General features: G+C 44.8%; 1 protein-coding gene and 1 long non-coding RNA gene across 3 annotated transcripts in view; one reads left to right on the forward strand and one right to left on the reverse strand.

The window, feature by feature from the left end:
* The window catches only part of CTNNBL1 (catenin beta like 1), a 162,928-nt gene that overhangs the window by 105,935 nt on the left and 40,434 nt on the right, over positions 1-16,559 (forward strand). The window lies entirely within an intron of this gene.
* On the reverse strand, positions 236-15,489 carry LOC132668387 (uncharacterized). 2 transcript variants are annotated; one of them, XR_009605572.3, is made up of 4 exons: positions 15,353-15,489; positions 10,113-10,495; positions 5,424-5,488; positions 236-608 (listed from the first exon to the last, which is right to left on the reverse strand). It is a non-coding gene; the product is annotated as an uncharacterized LOC132668387 (long non-coding RNA). The 2 variants fall into 2 exon arrangements; XR_009605568.3 differs by lacking the exon at positions 236-608 and adding an exon at positions 2,402-4,170.

Here is a 16,559-nt window from a genome sequence, read left to right on the forward strand (position 1 = left end):
TGTCCCAGTAATGGTCACGGCACCACCTTCCACCCTGCCACCCAAGGCAGAGATCCATGCGCCATACTTAACTCTCATAGTCCCCACATGTAATTGATCATTAGTCCTATAAACTCTGCCTTATTCAGTTCTAGTGCCGCTGATTCTGCCCTCATCACCTCTGCTAGCTATCACTGCAGCCTCAATAAGTCTCTCTGCCTTAGACTTTCAGCCCTCCTGTCCTCTCAAAGTCTATCTTGCGTGCCACCACCCAAGTGAGAAAGACACCCTCGGTCCTCAACTGTAAATTTACAGTTTACAGAAGGGGGCAATAATCCTGGGGAGCAAAGCAATTGCACATGTATTTACCAAAAAATCATCTCAGCAAGTACAAAAACATACCAAACAAGAATTACTTCATTATTAGAGGGAACAGGAGAACAGGAATGCTTAGTGAGGAAGGCACTTCTGGTGGAAGGGAGATGAGGGCATAGTCTACAACAGAGGCACTGGGATTTCAGCCTTCCAGTTTATTATTACCTATATCCAGCATCTGTAGGAGTGTCTACACATCTGAACACGTTTGAGTCTTAACAGCTGCCCCACGAAGGTTGGTGTTATTTCTCATTCTGAAAATGAGGAAACTATAAGACTCAAGGAAATCATGACTTCAAGTCTTATAATGGGTAAGTGTCTAAACTAAGACAGACCTCAGCTTCTGATCACAAATCTCATACTCATTTCACGAAGTCATGCATCGGTATTTGCTCTTCTGGATCTAGGCTAGCTTGCTCTTCTCTGGGTTGCTTTGCTGGTGAAATGAGAAACTAGATCAGAAGCCCTTGGTTCTAATCTTGGTGCTTTGCCCAGGACAGGTCATTGTGATGGTGGGGACTCTAACTTGTCCTTTCGAATGGTACAAGCAATTAGGAGCAAATGGCAAAATGACGCCGTGAGATCATGTCTAGTCATTTTTAGTGCCTGTCACGGGGCTCGCTCATGGGAGGTGCTTAGTATATATTGGTTGAATGAATAAATGAATTTATTTAACACCAGTGTAGCATTAGCTGTCAACAGGATTGAGGCATATACCAATAGTTCAGAGCATTGCAGAACTCAAAGGATTCTTCCCATGTTAACCAATTTATGGTTCTCCCCCAAGGCCACTCAGCCTCTGTCCCATAGTAGTGTTTAAAACATATTTGCAGGGCACCTTTGTGTCTCCGTAGGTTAAGCATATGACTCTTGATTTTGACTCAGGTCATGATCTCATGGTTCATGAGTTCGAGCCTCGTGTTGGACTCTGTGTTGACAGCATGGAGCCTGCTTGGGATCCTCTCTTCCCCTCTCTGTCTGCACCCCCCCCCCCCATTCTCATTCTTTCTCTCTCTCTCTCAAAATAAATAAATAAATAAACTTAAAAAAATAAAAACATATTTGCTTATTCATCTGTGAGAATAGGGTTAATGCCGACCTCCTTGGGTTAGTGTGAGAACTACCACTGTGAGATGGGCTGGCTTATGCAGGTCTGCCATAGTGCGGGTGCTTGAGAAATGTTAGCTTCTTCTAGATTATTATTTTAATAAGGGCCCCAAACATCATACTGTACTAATACTTGTTACACTCGAGGTTGTAGAAGCCTAGAGGAAGACGCATTCTAGGGATTCTGGGAACGCTTAAGAGAAGAGATGGTAATCACTGAATTCTACTCCCAAAACCAGTATTGCACTATATGTTAGCTAAAATTTAAATTTAAAAAAAAGAGAGAGAAGCGATGGCATTTGAGTGTTCCTTGAAAGATACATAGTATTTCTTTCTTACACCAGTAAGGGGAGTGGCAGAGGGGACAGTGAGCACTGAGGCATATATAGCTAGTTATTGTGATGTGAGTGATTAAGAATATGGGCTTTGGATTAAGACCGGACTTATGTTGGTATCTCAGTCTTGTCATTTACTAGCTGTGCGACTTCAGGAAAGCTGCTTAACCTCTCTGAGCCTGTATTTCGTCAATTGTGAAATTGGGATGATACTGGAATCTATCTCATAAGGGTGCTGTGAGAGGATTAAATGAAATAATACAGATCAAGTGCTCAGCAGTGTCTGCTTCCTTAATATTAGTGGCTGGGGTGAAGATGGGTTTCCTGCTTGTGTCCCTTTTCTTAAAGTATCTTCCTAAAGAAATGTTGTCCCTCCCCGAATCTGCCATTCGTAGAGGTAGACTGTAAGCATGTCAATCCTATGTGGAATGTAAGACAAAAACCTTCCCCAGAGAGGACAAACCAGGAGCCCCATGTCCCCACGTCTCCATATCGTCTGTAAACAGAGAAGTCAAAGATCCCCCCCGCCTTTTTGTGTTTCCCAAGCTTGAAAATTACAAAGGGTTGCTTATAGTGGTCAGAACAATGAGCAAGTGAAGAGCAAACGGTATTTAATTTTAAGAATAGCATTAAGTCATGTACTAACAGGCACTTTATGTTAAACAGGGATGGAAATGTCTTGCTGTTGTTTTTGTTGCTATTTGAAAACCTCATAATTGAACAGTTTCTGGATCAATTCCTTTTCTCTCCCTCCAGCTGCTTGTCTCATTCCTGACCTCAGATGACAAAATGTGGGGATGCTGAAATAAGCAATGTGTTTGGGTTCTTCTCATCAGGCTCGAGGGGATGATTTTGTGTGTTGCACATCTGGTTTGCTAACTGGTTCCAGTCATACTAAGGATTTACCCACAGGCCTTTCCCAACTAGAGCACAACATACTTGTTTGCCGGCGAGGAAGACCGTGAAACAAGATTTATTTGCCATCCAGAAACTGCTCTTTTGTGGGGAGGAAGAGGGAATATAGGCTCGTGGCCAGCTCACATTTATTGGGCATCTACTGATAGACTCAGGGCTTTACACGTGTACATACTTTATGAATTAGGCGTTTTAATCTTCTTTTTAGAGATGAGTCTTAGAGTTTAATTATCAAATACCTTTAGTCAGTAAATGCCAAAAGCAGAATTTGAGCCCAAGTCTTCTTCCAAAGCTCCTTCCCAGCCCACACCAAGGTGGCTCCAGTGGTCTTCTGGTTGACATCCAGAGGCAACACAGAGCAGGGGAGGGAGGATTGTCTTTGGAGGCAAAAAGACCTGGCTTCAAATCCCAGCTCCACCCCCAAACTAGTAGGTAGCCCGGAGCAAGTTATCCTCTTTGGATTTTGAGTTCCTCTTCAATCAACAAGCCTGATAAAACCTTTCTCAGAGAATGGTGTGAAGAATGATGACCATGAGCATCCTACCTAGCCTGGCATGTGACAGTTTCATCAATGATAATACAGCTACTGCATAGTCTCCTTTCAAAAACAGTCATCTCTGCCTCTTGCAGTTTTCATGTTTACATGTAGGATGCCAATTAGTTAGCTTTTGTGGGTGAAGCCCAGTTGTGGATAGGGACTACATGTGTGGACAGGCTGGGTCATAAAAAGAGCTACCAAAGAGGTAGGGCAGCCACTGTTTATCACAATGGCCTATTAACCTGGACCCTCAGTTAGAATCCTGATTATGCTAGCCCTGGTAAAATACACCACCTCTCGAATGAGGTACCGGACCCTTCTATTTCAGTTTGGCTCACATGTAGAGGGTCTGTTTCTATGGATAAGAGCCCTAAAGGTAGGTCAGTGAGGCTCCGTTCATTCTTTTGTTAACAAACCACTAGCCCTTGCTTTGTGCCAGACTTGGTGCTGTGGAGGGAGAGTGAACAAGCTCCCAGCTCAGCCAGGGGGGAGACCTAGAAACCTTTATTTATATGACAGGGTAAAAGGTGAGGCAAGCGTGAAGCACCGTGGGAGCAGGGAGCAGGGGCTTCCCATCTGTCCTGGGTGGTGAGGGAGTGAGTGGAGATTAGAAACCGCTCCGCCTCAGATACGTGGCTCTTGAGCCAACCTTGGGTAGGAGCTAGCCAGGTGAAGGAATGTCAAGTGAGAAAAGTAGCGTGTATAAAATAAAAGTTGGAAGGGACAGATTGCAGAGAGCCTTAAACCTAGCTGCCGAGAAGAATCATCTGGAACCTTGTTTAAGATGTAATCTCCTGGGGGCACCTTCTCAGACTTTCGGGTTCCACCGGTCTGCATAATGTCGGCAGAGCTGTATTTTTATCAGCCTTCCCAGGAGTACCCTCCAAGAGCAGTCTGGCACCAGCCCTCGGTGAGAAGCACCTAGAACCGGAGATTAGGTGGTTAAGCAGAAGCCAGACCGTGAAGCGTCCTTCAGAGCTGTTGTGAGGCCTGACTTAGCTAATCTCTGTACAAGGCTCAGGACAGTAGCTGGCATGCGGTAATGAGCATTCATTGATGTTGGTAGGTATTGTTGTTCTCATTTTATTCTGTTATACTAAGAAACAGACTCTCCCAAAGTTTTACAGCTCATAGATACGGTAGTAATTTGAGTTATTCTGACTATCTCAGCTAATTTGGCACAAATTCAGTTTTGCTATTGAGGGCCTGAGTGGAGAGGATGAAGGAGAAGCATTTAATCACTCCTGGTTTTCTTTTGTGGTTTGCATTTTGCCAGGTAGACACTTGGTTTTTTAGTTGGCAGTATTAGCTGAATTCTTATTTTGGATATAGAATTTTCCACCAGTACATTTATTATTTTGTCAATATAACTCTGTTAGTTTTCATTTATAATCTTGATTAAATTTTATAGAAATAGTTGCGTATGCAATGCATCTCCTTTATAGAAGTAAGACAAATACCAGGAATGTAGAAGCAACAGTGGGGACAGAGCCAAACCTTTTTAGGCTATTTCTCTGGCATTTTTAGGTGGTCCCAAAATGAGGAAGTAACTTAGGGTCCAGGCAGCAGCTGTGGGCCCTGGTTTATTAAAATTCAACATATCATCTTTATTGGATGTGCTTCTTAATGTTATCATTTGGGGGCAAGTCTTGTTTTGAGTACTCTGGAAGGTTTTTACATTCATTATCTCATTTTACCTTGTGCCCACAATAACCCTATGAAACGTGTGTTATTAGCCACATTTTACAGGTGGGAACACTGAGGCTTACAGAAGTTGTCTTGAAGAATCTCAAAGCTAGTACATGGCCTTTACTAGGATTTTTCTGTGGCTTCCGAAAATTGAATCATGAGTAAGCAGTGCTCTGCTCCTTCTTTCAAACATGAATCAGGGCTGCTCACCTGTAGTAGCAGGCCTCACTTAAACTGCTTGCTGTCTTTTCCTGTTCCGTTTCTGTAAGTCCTCAGTAGTCCTGCCCCCAGTACTGCATAAATAACCTCCATCTCTCGGTCCCCAACGTTTTGCCCTGCCACACTTTACTCCCCTCTTCCTGGCTTCTAACTTTGAGTGTTATCTCCGTACCGATAGCCTCCTCTCTCCTCATGGCCTCTCAGACCTGAAGCTCAGCACGGCTTAAGCCTTCAGTTTCTGTTCCTCAACATTCCCGACTGCTTACCTTGAAGTTGCCTGCCTTTAGACACTTGACTCAGCTCCAGTCTATTTGCTCCCCCTGTTGGGCCCCTTTTGAGAAAGAGACATAAGTCTGTAGTTTTTGACCCTCTCTGATCAGTATCACTCAAAGAGCTTTAACAAAATACACATGCCTGGGCCCCACTTGCAAAATTTTTGAGGACTGGGACTTGGAGCATCTGTATTTTTTAAAAAGCCCCAGAGCCTGTTGCTCAGCTAGTGCTGAGAACCCCTGGCCGGGATGTTCGGAGTACAAGCGTAGATAAGCATCCTCTTTGCTTTCTCTCTGTGCCAAGAGAAGATTCTTGACGTGGTAGGTCTCAGGGGGAGGCTTGTTAAAAATGGCTTTGTTGTTGTTTTGGAGTATGAATAAAATAACCTGACGTAGAAAATTCATGCATTGTGGAAAGGGTGGAGGGAAAGTAAAAATCACCCCAAGTCTCACCACCCAGAGTTAATTACTGGAAACATCATGGACACCATCCATTCAAACATCTGTGTTAGGGGAAGGGCCGTGTGTATGTGTATATAAGTTTGCATAAATGGAATCATGGTGTATATGCTATTTTGTAACCTGTTTTTACTCGGTCTTGGCATATTTGGGCATATTTGTCAGGGTGAGTCTTTTAATATAGTTAGGAAGCTAGACTGTATTTGTAGAAGGCAGGCTAGATTTCAGGTTACGTGATCAGGTTGTAGAGGTGATCGTTTGGAAAGGTAAGCTGTGCTTTGTGGTGAGTGTGGCTCTTCCAAGGATCGTGAACTGCTGGGACTTCAGGTTGGTGAGGAAATGAGGTGCAGACTGAAGGCTAACGGCATCTGAGTTCACTTGGTTACAGTGTAAGGGGAGGTCAAGAGGCCTTTCAAATGGTATTTTGTTTTTAATGTGTGACTATTTGAATGTGTTAGACATGTTGGCACCCAGCAGTAGGTATAATGTGGAAGGGGATAAACTGAAAATAAACTTGTATACATTTCACTGCTCCTAAAGAATACAATTACATGTGTGAGATGTTTGTTAGTGTCCACCTTCAGGACTCCTGTGTTATTGGTTGTGATTTTGATATGCAGCAGCTTGCAGGTTGCTGGGGAAATGCTCTGTGTATTTAATCATGTTGGATTCTTACTTGGTTTTTGTTGTTGTTGTTGTTGTTGTTTGTTTTGTTTTGTTTTTTTATGGTAAGAAAATGTCTTTGGCTTTTATAGTCAGATTGATTTTGCTTGTGGGTGTCCAGATGCTGATGAGCTGTAATTAGCATAAGAAGGAGGTTGGAAAGATGTCGAACATTCTTTTCTGGTAGCCAAACAAAGGATCCCCAAACAGAAATTATTCTCAGGTATCAGGTCCTGGAGTAACAGCTCTTTTCTCTTTTAGGTGTGGGTCTATAAAAAGATAGGAGTGTTGGCGGGGAAGATCACTGCTGGGGATGGGGCTGGTGAGTCTTGCCGTGAAGCATCATGGGGGCGATTTTCTACAGCCGAGTGCCTCTGTGAGCATAGTAACTTTAAATCCCTTAAGTAGCCTATTAGAAAGGGGCCCTGGGCTGGGTTCGGGAGATTTGGATTTGTGTTTCTTCTGTAACGCAGGCTCAGGCCCTGTGACTTGGGTTAAGTCATTTGCCCCCCTCTGCACCTCAGTTTCGCCAGCTTTGAGAAGGAAGCAATAACATTTCAGTGTGAGAGAACTGGATAAGATAACGTATGGGGGAAGTGCTTTGTATACCATAAAATTAAGCCGTGAATAGTGTGTGATGGTGGGTATTACATGGTCTTTCCCTGGTCTCCTACACGCCTTACATTTTTTCCTTTTAACACTTTTCTCCCTTGTCCCTGGTTCCAAAATAGAAGAAAAGGATTGTTGATTTGTTCCCTATTTGCTGCAGGGTTACCATAAAATAAATTAAGCGTATTGTTTTGATAATCGCTAAAAAATATGCCTACAACTTTCTTAAATGTATTGATTACTAATAAATCATGTCTCTGTTAAGTACGCCTTCTGGCTGGCAAACTTGTGGAATAACAATGTTTGCTAGCCTTTGTAACAGGCTGATTCTCCTGAGACGTGTCAGCTAGTGTGAGGTTACCGCTGCCGAAGATGGCCGCAGCGGGGTCATACTTACGGAGTATCTGCTGTGTTCCCGTGTATGTGTGATGTCAGTACTCCTCCCATCAGCCCCGTGTTGGGTACCATTAGCCTGTTCTATTACTGAGGAAACAGCCCCAAAGAAGTAAAGTACTTTTTCAAATCAGGCACATGGTTTAAAATCAGAGTCTGCTGGAACCCAGAGCCCATGTTCTTGATTCTGCACCTCAGCTGCCCAAAGAGACATCTGAAAACCAGCAAGCTAAATGACTTCTAACCACCAAAGCAACAATCCAGTAACTTTAGTTATTTCTAAAAATAAAATAGGAAAAGTTGTAATACGGGCAGGGCAGGGCAGGGCAGAAAGGTCTTTTACCAAGTTTTTTTGTATTTGGTACATGGGATGTGAATTTCTTCTCTCTCTCTTTTTTTTTTTTTTTTTATTTTGTTTTGTTTTAGGGGCAGGTGTATTTGGTAATGTGGGATGTGAGGTTTTTTTATGACTTTAACCTAAATTTTTGAAATAATGAACCTCGTTATAATACAGTTTTTTCTCTATATTAAGTTACATATTTTAAGTTCATTTATTTTAAGAGAGTGCATACTGAGTGCAAGTGGGGGAGGGACAGAGGGAGAGAATCCGAAGCAGGCTCAGTGCTGTCAGCACAGAGCCCAATACAGGGCTGTAGCTCATGACTGTGAAATCATGACCTGAAGCTGAAATCAGGAGTCCGAGGCTTAACTGACTGAGCCCCCCCGGGGCGCCCCTAGATGTGTTTTTTTAAACTGTAAACTTGGCATGGTTCTTTTTTTTTTTTTTTTTTTTTTTTTCAATGTTTTTTTTTTTTTTTTATTTATTTTTGGGACAGAGAGAGACAGAGCATGAACGGGGGAGGGGCAGAGAGAGAGGGAGACACAGAATCGGAAACAGGCTCCAGGCTCCGAGCCATCAGCCCAGAGCCCGACGCGGGGCTCGAACTCACGGACCGCAAGATCGTGACCTGGCTGAAGTCGGACGCTCAACCGACTGCGCCATCCAGGCGCCCCTTGGCATGGTTCTTAATAGCAGAATAGTAGGAAAAGCACAGCCTTATAGAAAGAACATGCAGACTTGAGTTCAAGTCCCAGCTTACACTAGTTGTGTAACTAAATTTGGTGTTTGAGATGCAGTTTCCAGTGTGGTGGAGGGGGGGTTCCCCAGGGCAACAAGCAATTCTTGGAGACCCCCAAGAATTCAGCTCAATTTCGACACTCTCTGCCCACAGATAGCTTCAGATTCCACAGGTTGGGGGCTCAGTCCTACAAGACGACCCCCCTCTTCAGATGCCATTTGCAAGCCTACGTTATTACCTGTACTTGTGACCAAGTGGCTATAAAATCACAGGTTCCCAAGACCCCCTCCTTAGGTTCGGTTAATTTGTTAAAACAGTTCACAAAACTCAGAGGAACATTGTATTTACTAGGTTACCAGTTAATTATCAAAGGATGAGTCAGGAGCTGCCAGATGGAAAAGCTGCAGGAGGCGGAGGAGGGGAAGGGTCGCAGCGCCCTCTCCAGGCGCCACTCTCCCAGCACCTCCATGAGTTCACCAGCCCAGAAGTTCTCCAAACCCTGTCCTTTCGGGCGTTTAGGGAGGCTTCATGGTACAGGCATGCCAGATTCAATCATTGGCCCTTAGAGACTGATTCAACCAGTGGCCCCTCTTCCCTCCCAGGAGATCTGGGGGTAGGACTGAAAATTACAACCGGCTAATCACGTGTTGGTTTTCCTGGCAACCAGCCTTCATCCTTTGGCACACTGGAAGTTACCTAATTAACAAAAGATACCTTTATGGCTGTCGCTTCACTTGGAAAATTCCAAGAGTTTAGGAGTTCTGTGACAGAAAGGGGGGCAAAGACCAAATATATGTATCTTATTATAAATCACAATATCACACATTGCCTTGGCACATTAACTACCTTTTTTGATCCCACATTCCTCATCTGTAACAGTGCTCCTCAGGATTTATACTGCAGACGAATCACCTGGGGATCTTTTAAAATGCGGATTCTGCTTTCAGTTGGTCTGGGGTGAGGGCTGAAATTGTGTATTTCTTACCAGCTCCCAGGGGATGCTGCTACTGGTGGTCCTCTGACTCCACTTTGAGTAGCAGGGATCCATAAAATGGGGTATTATCTGCCTCTCTGATTGTGGCATGTAGTAAGTAGGTGCTTAACAAACGTTAGCCATCTTTGTGGGGCTTAATTGGGTGGGGGCCGGCGGGACAGGCTGTAAAAGAGAAAGTTTACTGAATATACTGCGAGGGAACAGTGGGCAGGACAGTAAAGGAGAGACTGTCTGCCAGGAGGCAGCAGTGAGGGGCTATAGTTATGGGACAGGGTAAGTGAGGATGGGGACGTGCGGAATTTCCCCTTTTTTGCTATTTGTGCCCAGTTGTAAGTAGCCCATTCATTGGTTGGGGCCTGTGGTTCAGTGAGCCTGCGTCAGCTCAGGGCTCGCTGTGGGCCCTTTTTGCCTTGCTCAGGTTTCCATTGCTCAAGCCTGTTGCCTGAAAGCACCCTCTACACTCTTCCCTTTTCCTTCTGACTTAACCTGGGGCGGGGGCTGCTTTATTGAAGAAGTACATCTGGAAATATGTATTCCCAGCATGTCTTATCTCTGTCTAAAGTCCCAGGCTGCAGAAGGCATTTCACAAGTAATAAGTTCAGGATTAAGCTTTGAGATGAGAGATGTCCACATCCGAGCATAGCCTGATGGCTTTGGAGGCTCACCCGAAGGTGTTCACCTGGAACTAGTTGTCCTTTAGGAACTCTGAAAACCTTTGCCTGGAAGGCGGCCCAAAGGGAACCTCAGCTGCCATCTCCTGGGAGTTCATTCACTCTTCAGTTCTTCGGCAATATTGGTGAATACCTAATGGTGCCAGACATGCTTAGACACATGAACCACTGCAGGCTCCCTGCCCCGGAGGTACTTACCTGTGGTGGGGAGAACACATGCACGTAATGATTATGATACCATAGAGGTTATAAAGGCGGCCGGGGGCGGGGGGTAGGTATAAGTTGCAAGTTGGAAGCACTGAAGGAAGGACTGGGCTTCCAGTCTACTTGGAAATCTTCCTTGAAGAGGTTAGGAAGATTGAAAGTGAGTAGGAATGTCCCAGGTGGACAAGAAAGGGAAGAGCTTTTAGGCGGGGGGAACAGCACATACAGAGGCACCAGAGAATGCGGTGTGGGGCTCTGGAAAAAGCAGGCATTCAGTGTTGTGGTCTTAGGGTTAGAGTCTAAGCACAATGAGCCGGACTGCTGGCTATATTTGTCAAGACTAGTTGGGGTGACAAGAGGGCAGAGGACCTGGACCAGGACAGCCTCTAAAGCAGCTCAAGCAGACACTCCTAGTCACAGTATCATAGCTCTTATTTATATGTGCCTAAAACCTTCAAAAACTGAGAAAGAAAGGAGCCATAGTCCACATACCGCTATCTTCTTTGGCTGTCATCTGTAAATCTACTAAATTTATTCCACTTTTCTAGACCTTTTGTAGATTCTTCTCCCTTAATCCCACTTTTGGTATCCTTAAGGCAGACCTCCCTGTGTCTTTGGAGTTTGTTGGATGACGTCACTTATCTCCAGCCTGAACTGTGGTAGCTGCTCCATGTCTTGTCCTCCATGTGTTGATACTTGATGCTTTTTCTCTGACTGAGCTACTCCTGTACTCCCTTCTCTGTGAGACAGGTAGCTTATTCTTTGGAATTTCTCCCAATCCTGCTTCTTCTTCGAAGCTTGCCCCGATTTTCCACATTTGTGTTTAGACTGATCCCTTTCTTATGCTCCCAGTATCATTCCTTGTGTGTGACGGTCGTTGGCTGACTTGTTTCCACTCATTTGTGAGCTCTGCCAAGGCAGGGACTGTGTCTTATGCTGAGGGGCTGAGGGGGCAGGGAGGAATCCCTTTTATCTTTTATATCCCTTTGAATAAAAACTCATTCGGAAGAACAAAATATTTTGTATTATAAAAGATTTCAGGGATGCCTGGCTGGCTCAGTCAGTAGACTCAGTCTACTGAGCAGTCAGCATGGGACTCTTGATCTCAGAGTCATGAGTTCAAGCCCCATGTTGACTGTGGAGCTTACTTTGTGGAGCTTACTGGAAGGAAGGAAGGAAGGAAGGAAGGAAGGAAGGAAGGAAGGGAAAGGAAGAAAGAAAAAGAAAGAAAGAAAGAAAGAAAGAAAGAAAGAAAGAAAGAAAGAGGAAGAAAGAAAAAGAAAGATTATATTATGAAAGATTTCGAAAATACAAGGTAGAGAAAATTATACATTGAACTTTATATACCCATCACCCAACTTCTGCGATTAACATTTGCCAACCTTGTTTCCTTGCCCCTCTTTTTCCCCCTGGAATTTTTTTTTTTTTTTCTTCCCTGAGAGAGCGAGCATGTATGCACATGTGAGCACAAGCAGGGGAGGGGCAGAGGGAGAGGGAGGGAGAGAATCCTAAGCAGGCTCCATGCTGCTCAGTGCAAAGCCCAATGCAAGGCTCCCTCTCACGACTGTGAGATCATGATCTGGGTCAAAATCAAGAGTCATACACTTAACCGACTGAGCCCCCCAGGCACCCCTTTCCAGGAATGTTTTAAGGTAACACTAGGTATTATATAATTTCACCTTATATGGGAATTTGTAATTTACAAAATTAGTAACTCATATGAATGAGAGCCTTGGATTTAGGCATTTTTCTCGCTAGAATATATATGATAGCATTGGGATCTGTTGGTAGGTTAACCTCATCCTAATAGATGTCAGAAGTAGCTTAGATTGAGGGGATTCTCAGCCTTGGCACTATTGACACTCTGGACTGGATAACTCTTTGTGGTGGGAGGCTGTCCTGTGCATCGTAGGATGTTCGGCACCATTCTTGGCCTCTACCCAGTAGGTGCCAGTAGGACCCCTCAGTTGTCACAAGCACACGCACGTAAAATTTGCAAAATGCCTCAGACAGTGCAGTCGAGATTTCTCTCACCCCACCCCTCCACGGAGAACCTTTGGCCTAGAGGAAGAGAAGAATTTTGTAGATGTGAGCGTTGAAGGGACTATTCAAAAGACAGTTGGGGAAGCTGAGTCCCAGACGGGAAGTTTGCCACTCTGATTATTACTGTGCTTATGAGTATCGCGCTGGAGAATAAAATATTTTCCTGTCTCTGTGCCAGTGGGTGTCCCACTTTACCGCACGTAGTTACTCAGGGCTACCAGGGTGATGCCAGAGGCTCCCCAGGAGCAGGGAGAACTCCTGTGGTCCTGCGGGGGGTGTCTCACTGAGTAGGGAAGATCACGTGGTAAGGCCGGGGGGAGTTCTGGATTACCACGACCAGCGGGGACACACTGCTGCTGATTTGTGGCCATGACCAGTATCCACCGAGGCTGCTCATCATTTGCCTTCACCACGCATTCATGATGAAGCAGGCTAGGGAATTCTTTCCTTGGGAATGTGTCTTGGGATCCACAGTGGTAAACAAGTAGGATTTGTTTCACAGAAATTACTTTGAAGTCAGTTTTTGCCAGGAGCCATCTGTCTTATTAAGTAAAGCAAAGGGACGTTGGTGTTTCCGTTTGTAGCTTTGTTCAAAATGGGCTCTCTGCTTATTTCTCACAACTGCGTTTGCTAAGAAGTACTCTGGAAATTTGGGTGCTGGTAAATTTAGTTCACCACTACAAAGGCAGATTTGGGGCAATGGAAAGAAAGCTGGCCTTGGGGGCCAGATCGGTCTCTGGCTCTCGCTAGCTCTGAGAACTTGGGTAAGGCACATAACCCCCCGGGCCTTATTTTTTTCTCATCTGTAAAATGGAGAGAATAATTCACTCTAAGGGTGGTCATGAGTGTTAAGTGAGAAAGAGTATGTAAAGCAGCGAGCACAGTAACCCGGTACATAACACTAATAAGTACTTCTTTCCTCTTGAGAAAGGCCCACTGGGAAAGGCACATAGATCTCAGGCCCCTCATTCTTTCTTTGTACAGCTATGAAATGGCCGCACCGGGTGTATAGGAAGGTTAGCATGTGAGAAAGTGATGATGGCAGAGTACTTCATATATCTGCCAGTTGTTGATTATTTCCTGTTAGTAAAACAGAGCATGGAGTCGTTGTTCACAAATGCAGTGTTTTTTAGGACTAACCAGCTTCCTTTATCTCCTCCCTATGATAAGTCTAATCCCTGTTAGAATATGATCGGCAAGCGTTTTCACAGAGGTCCCTGCATGTTTTTGCAGTGGTTTTGTGCGCGCAAGATTGTAGAACAGTTAAGTTCCTTAGCCTCAAACTGGAAACGGAAGAACTGTGTTAAGCAGCACTGAGTTCTGTCCTTTCGCTGTGCTGTGTTCTTGGCTGATGGGAGAGGGGTTAAGAAGTCAGACTTCAAGAAGATGAACATAAGGCCATCTTGGGTCTGCAAGCGGGGTTTCCTGGTTTCTGTGGAAATCAGCTGAAGCCCTGAAGTCGGGAGGAAGAGTGTGTGGAGCTCAGCGGTTGGCGGGGGCTGCAGGAGCGTGAAGGAGGACCCGGCTGCTAACGGTGGGCAGAATGGGAGGAGGAGCCCGGGGCTGCTGGAAGAGTGCAAAGGCAGGCCTGGTGAGCAACATGAAAGGAGTGAAGAGGTAGGTTTAGATCATTCCCCGAAGGTCCTGGAAACAGGCTCTTCTTTTTCTTTTCTTTTCTAAACTGAATTTCTAATCTAAAGCAGTCATCCAAGGATGGCATTCAGAGGAGTGTAAAAACACCGCCCTTGCTTTGGGGCCGTGATGATCAGCTCTGCTGCGTCTCGGCAGGTGGATTCTTGGAAAGTGGGAATTGCAATAGTGGAGAGGTCATGGAAAGGGGAGAATGTGGGGGGGATTCTGGCACCCATGCTCAGCCCCAGGTGTATCCGAGCCCGGGTGGTGGTGGGTCAGGCTGTGCCCCCCTAGATTTTCAGCACCATCTGAAAATATAGTGAGATAACCGTTGAGAAGGACTCTTTAAAAAAATTAAATCAGTACAGATGTTCAGCGGGATTATCTTTATTTTAGGACCTAAAGATCTTAAGTTGTTTTTTTTTTAATGTGTTTTGTTGGATGTGGGTAGGGAGACCATGGTAACTGTGTCATGTCCTTTTCAAACCCCAAGAGAGCTTGTAGGCCACAAAATCAGTTTAAATTAATTTAGATGCAATACCCCTAAAAGTGATACGCTGCAGAAAAGTAAGCCGTAACCAGCCACGCCTGACATTCAGCTGTCTTCATCAAAGGGGGTCACTAGAGGTATCAGTCTGGTGAGTCAGAAACCCTGCATCTGGGCCATCTCATAGCAGTTCTTCAGAGTACTGCCACGAGTGGGTGTTACTAACCTAAGTATTGGTGGCAATACAGAGAGAAAACAGAGGTTCTGAAACACCAGGCATTTATTTCTGTCGTTACAAGGATGAGGGCTGATAATTAAAAAACAAAAAATAGAACAAAAAAAACCCAGCTAAATTACTCCTTCCAGCCAGGTTCTGCAGAATATAACGGAAAAGCGTTTAGACCCTTCGAGATAGTGAGGTGAAACGAAACGACTATACTTTTTACTAGCAGTTCCTCCTGGTTCTAGGACTTTCCCCACTGGGATGTGTGGCTGGTTCCAAAAGCAGGTGAGGCTGAACAGTCCACTTTCTTGGAGTGAATACCTGAACTCTGGGACGCAATGTATCTTTGGACTTCCTAGAGAAGAACTTACTGGATTAGTGTTATCGGTTAGGAAATGCAGCTGATTGCTAGTAACAGAGACTGGAAATAATATGGTTTAAATAAAATAGAACACACAGAACTCACATAAAACAAGACCAGAAGTCTGGATTGGCAGCTTCAAGATGTCATCAGAAACCCAGGTCCCTTCTGTCGTTCTGTTCTGCCATCGTCATCACAGGACCAGGGGTATTTGTTTGCTTGTGAATGTGCCCCCAAGCACATATCAGTGTGCCTGGCTTCTATTTTCAAGATTGCCTCATGGTCTCCGTGGTTACCGGAGTTCCAGTTACTATGGTCTGGATTCCAAACAGCAGGAAAGCAAAAACAGGAGGGGGCAGGGCTGAAGAGGACATATCCCCTCCTGGAAGTTCCAGATAGCAGTTTATCTTAAGTCTTGACCCCAAATGAGCCACGTGGTCATACGTAGCTATAAGGGAAGCTGTAGTTTGGGTGTTTTTGTTTTTGTTTTTTTAAGCCAGGTATATTTACCAAATATATATGGGTCCCATCATTAGGAAGAAATAAGAGGAGGAAATGGGCAGGTAACTGGCAGTCTTAAGTAGTCAGGATGCTGCCACTTGGTGTAGAGAGAACATCTCTCTCGGGCAAAGTTTGTCTAGGCCTTCTCAGAGTTCCTGAAGTCAGTGGTGGCCGGCTCATTCTCCATGGTGGCCCCCCGCATCGTTGCCCAACCCACACTGCTGCCACCAGAGTGATGGGGTTGGTTTCACTGACCAAGCACATTGTGTAGGAACCATAGAAAACTAAGGATCGGAGTCATTTGCCACTGGAGATGGTTGTGCGTGCACTCAGCAGACACTTAAAGCTTCGTGGACCTCTCCTTCAACCCATCTGAGGTATGGGCCTTCCCTGATCCACGAACACTTGACCTAGGGAGCTTCATGCCTTCAGCTCAAACCCTGGGAGGGAATATTAGCTACCAGTTCATTCTGTTCTTTTCACTCTGAGCCCTTGGAGAATAGTCGTGTAGCAGAAAGAAGTATTTTTTGAACATATATATCCCTTTCTTGCTGCAAGGCATATTTTCCCACAAACTCAAGGCTGTAAATTAGTTAAGCTAGCACTTAAACACTTTTTTAAATCCATAGTGGTGCTCAGACTCTGAAAGGAGGGGGGAAATCCCATGGGAAAGAGAAAATAAATCAACCAAAAGCAACACCTATCATATTGCTTTGCACTCAGTAGGTGATTAGGCAATGTTTGTGGAATCTCATCGCAACTGAAAAATGAGAATACTGAATTAATTTTGGCTATATTTCAGGTTAAATGG

The sequence above is a fragment of the Panthera onca genome, chromosome A3 (genome assembly GCF_046562875.1).
Source record: "Panthera onca isolate mPanOnc1 chromosome A3, mPanOnc1 haplotype 2, whole genome shotgun sequence".
NCBI lineage: Eukaryota > Metazoa > Chordata > Mammalia > Carnivora > Felidae > Panthera > Panthera onca.